The sequence below is a fragment of the Lemur catta genome, chromosome 5 (genome assembly GCF_020740605.2).
Source record: "Lemur catta isolate mLemCat1 chromosome 5, mLemCat1.pri, whole genome shotgun sequence".
NCBI classification, from domain to species: domain Eukaryota; kingdom Metazoa; phylum Chordata; class Mammalia; order Primates; family Lemuridae; genus Lemur; species Lemur catta.
The window spans coordinates 110,975,625-110,980,332 of NC_059132.1; positions in this window are offsets into that span (position 1 = coordinate 110,975,625).

The window sequence follows — 4,708 nt, forward strand, 5'->3', positions numbered from 1 at the left end:
CAAGCCTCTCATGGGGAAACAGCATCTCTCTGATTCTTCCAGCTTGTGGTCACCAGTGTGTTAGTGCTTAGAAATAAATTACTTCTATTACAGTGAGAAGGTACGTGGCAACATAGAAATACTTAAGGTCGTGTAAAGTTCTTTGGTTGTGAAGATCAAAAACTAGATTTTAGTAAGAATTTCTATACTCAAGGGCAATTTGACCTAGGGCTTCTTGAGAAAAAAGGAAGTATTCTTAAATTAGGAATGAAAATTTCATAATAGGATTTTAAACAGTAAGTCTTTCAGCTAACAAATCAGAGTCAAAAATACGCAGCTTATATCTTTGGAGTGTTGCCACGATTAAATCGTAAGCTTATAAATTGTCCCTCATCGCAAAAATTGTACGCTCGTGTTGTTGTTCCCAAGTTTTCCTGTGTGCCTAGTTTCCTGAAAAGTCCTAACTCCGTGAAGTACAACGATGTCATGATTTTGCTTTTTTACAACCATTGACCACGACATGCTCTGTCGAGTCACCATTTCTTATCTGCCTCAATGGATCCTAAGCAGGTCCTAGAGCTTCCCGTTCACTTCTGGTTAGTAAAAACTCCAACTCAGTACAGTTTAACACTTCAGTAGTAAATCAACGTTATATTCAACTTAATGTCCGTCCTCTCCCCTCCCCGGCACTACCCTGGGTTTGGCCCAGAGGATTTGGAGCGGGCTGGGCCCCCTTTCCACTGCTTTCCCCCAAGACAGGCCCGGGAAGGCTCCAGCCAGGGCATGATCCCACTCCCCTTCCCTCCTCCTCGCAGATCCCTCCCCTGAGTCCCGGGAGGCCCCACCGTGCTGTGCGGGGTGGTGGCACCGCCTGCCCCTCTGGATCGTCCCCAGCTCCTGCCTCTGCCCCCAGCGTGGCGGCTTCGGTGCCCTGTGACAACTGGGCTTTTTGCTCACCAGCTTCCGCTTGGATTTGGCTGAAGAGAAGCCTGGGCAGGAGGTCGGAGGTCGGAGAAAGATGCCGTGGCACTTGTTTCCTTGAGCCTCTCCTCGCTGGGCCATGGGTCGCCAGGGGCTGCACCCTCCTTAGGTGGCCACATGCCCGCGGGCGCTCTCCTGTCCAGCCACTGTCCCACTGGTCATCCCCTTGACCCTGCTCACACTTGGTGAGTAATTCCTTCCTGAGCCCTGCCCAGTGGCCGGGGCGGGTGTGCGGTCTGCTGACTGCGGGACCCAGACAGGGGAAGGGCCGAGCCCGTCTCTCCTGCCCAAATCACCCTGCATGGAAGACTCGCAGTCTACACAACGGCCTTCTCTTGACCCTCTCTCCCCCTGGGGCGTGGTCCTTTAGGAACAGAGGGAAGAGATTTGTGGTAAAGGAAGCAGGACCCGTTTTAAACCCTCATAATATCCCCTGGAGTCGCCAGTTATTCCTACCAAGTTCTGGCATTTGTTCTCTGAAGCCTTTTATTCTGTTGTTAACACACATCCGCTGTCCAGACAGTCCTCGCGGGACACTGACACGGAGATTCATGTGGTGGCATTTAACAAACCGGCGGCTTTGAGGAGGAACAGCGGAGCCTCAGGAGACCTTGTGTGTGCGTCTCATTAGTTGTAATAAAACACTACCTGAGATTCATCTCCAGCTCACCTTACGCTTTATTTGCATTTTCTAGCTTATGAAATGGGAAAGCGTTCAGAGGTTGAGGGAAATTGGCAGCAAACGGCATTTCACGTTGGAGACCAGCAGGGCCTTTTGCAGGGCTTCAATTTTTCTCTGAGTGTGAGGAAATCAGATTATTACATCCAGCTTCAAGCTGTTTTGACTGAACTGAAAGTCTGATTTAATTTGGTGCAAATGGCAAATTACTCCTCTATTTACCCTTGAACCACATGCACCAACACAGCACTATATGTCAGGATGCTCTCAAAAGTTTAGAGTAGAAACATCCTCTCCATGCCTGAACCACTTGTAATGTATGTATGCTGACAGTCCAGCAAAGATAACATATATCTCTCCATCGTACGGTGTGTAGAATATGTGAGTTGATTCAGTGGTTAGATGCATAGTGTGAAAGGCACGCAAATGCTTGACAAAATGGAACAAAGCTTGGAGTATTTATTGATACCACTTAAAAGGGAACCGATTTTAAAATTGTGCTATACTGTAAGCAACACTACTGTTGAAAATGCTAAACAGTGCTTCAAAAATAAGGCCCTTTAAAGGGTAGTATTTAAAAGAGAAGACAAGTGTTTGGTTCTATAGCACATCTTTCTAGAACCACTGTGTAAAGAAACATATTTAGGAGAAACAAAAGAACCTAAAAAACAGTATTATTTCAATACTGCCCTTTAGAAGCCATTCATAATTTCTGAGGTTTCTAGGTCAGAAAATATACAATTTCAAAGCACACAGGTTAGAATGTTTCAAGCCAGGTCAAAACAAATACATATGTAGAAACAATGATATTTATTATGAAGTATAAATGCCATAAAATGAACTGTAGTGTGGTCTTCTTTTAAGTAGGTTTAAAATATGAAAAAAAACAACCAAGTAGGTTACATTTACGTCCATTAAGGGCTACAAAGACAATGAATTTTTCCAGTGGCTCTTTCAATTTTCCCCATTTAACGCAATTGTATTTTCAGAGACATAAAACCATAAAGTCTAGGTAGGTAGCAAGTAACAATACAATTTTTAAAGAACAGGACTTTATAAAATCTTTTTCATTTCTGATGCTAAGTTTGCTTATGTGGTTTGCCCACTCTGCAAACTTCCTTCTGTACAAATCATGAACCTCTTTAACTGAGCATTTATTCAGGTGTCTTTCTCAAATATGATGATGCTTAATTTCCCCAATTACAGAATATTAAATTAGATTACTTATATCCACCTAGAATCACGTAGTACTGAATGCTTTTTTCCGTGCCTATACCTTGCCATCTAACTACATTGTAAGGGCAACAGTCAAATATTCCTTTCTTTTCCCTCCCTCTTAAACCTGTTATAGTGCCCTACTTCCTAAATGCTCCCCGCATGGTAGTGGGCATAAGCTCTGCCATGTTTTTGCAAGCTTTTGTTCAATGCCTCATGTAACAAATATCACTTTTTTAAAAATGAAAATTATTTTCTGTTTGTGTACTGGTATTCATGTTCATTTTTGGAAGCTTGCCTACAATATTTCTTGTTTGAGAGTTTTTCAACATATAAAATAAGAAATATGGGGTTTAAAATAAGGTTATTACCTGGAAAAAATACAGTTATCTTATTTACCTAATATGGAACACATTACATAATACAGAAATATGATGTCATGAAGTTTGCATTCTCTTGAGCCACACTATAGTCTTTTATTTATTTTCAAATCTTATAATTTTTAAAGTACTCCTGGGAAAAAAATGGGAGTTATTGAGTTCAGCAATTCCTACTGAGTATAGTGTTTGAGAATAATATGGTTACTACTCTGATACCTGAGAGAAAAATCAAATATGATTTTCTGTTAAGGGAATTTCAGGCTAATACATGCTAATAAATGCTGAACTGAACTTATTAAGATAAAATGTTCTTGTAAATCAAATGATAGTCATTTTCTTTAAAAATGAGGATAGCAGGTGTTCCAATCTGAGCCATTCATTTGCAGCATGATTTAAAATTAGCAAATGTCAACATGATGGAGAGTTAGTTTCTGAAAATACAGATTACACAGACCACGTTCAATGCATGCATTGAAGCAAGAATAGTGATCCTTTAGGTGCTTCTCATTTTGCAGTATGCTTTCACATACGTTACATTATTTGCTGCTTATTACAACTTTGTAACAGGGAAAACAAGAATATTTTTGTTTTCTCATTTTTTCAGGTGAGGCAGTCAGGATTCAGAAAGATTGAATGACTCATCTAGGATCACATAATTTATATGTTGTAGAATAAAGAACAAGAATTAGAAAGCAAGTCTTCTGGTAATCAGCTCTATACTTATTCCAACATATCATGAAAACCCTTCAGCATTCTCAGTGCTCTACGCAGAATAGTGGACCCTAAATGCAATAACAGAATAGTGGTCGTGTCTGCCGCATCAGAAGGCCCCCAGCACACGAAGGCGAGACGGTGGAGAGAAAAGATAATCATATACCTAATTGTGTCAAAAGTGAATTCAAATATGGCAGAATTTGGATCGGCCTTAAACCAGATATGAAAAAACTCCCATTAAAGCATAAATGAAAAGAATTGGAGGTGCGTGGTGGCTTCTTACTGTGGTTCAACGTATGATGGCCCACTTTGACAGATAGATGGCCAATATTTCACAAAATTGTCTATTTTCTCAGTGAAGCAAGATATCTCTTCTTTGCACATGGCTCACGAATTACAAATCTGTTCTGATTGCTGGCAATGCTGTGGACTGGATGATTAAAAGAACATCTGAATGATAATGCCTTCCTTGTGTGCAACCCAGGAAAGAGGCAAGAAAGTAGGGAGGAAATACACCCATTCCTCAAATCCTAAGTTTCATGTCAGGAAAAAGAGGTAACACAATAACATGATTTTGGTATAAACAGCAGGAGATAAAATACAGGATCCCCAGTTACCAAAATGAAAGGCCAACCTAAGAGAGCTGGGCCACTGGCCCAGCACAGACCAGTTCTTCATCACAGACCACCCAGACAGGCAGCAACGCTTGAAGTTCCAGCTTATCTGAGAGACCAAGGTCAATTTTTTGGTAATAATTTGA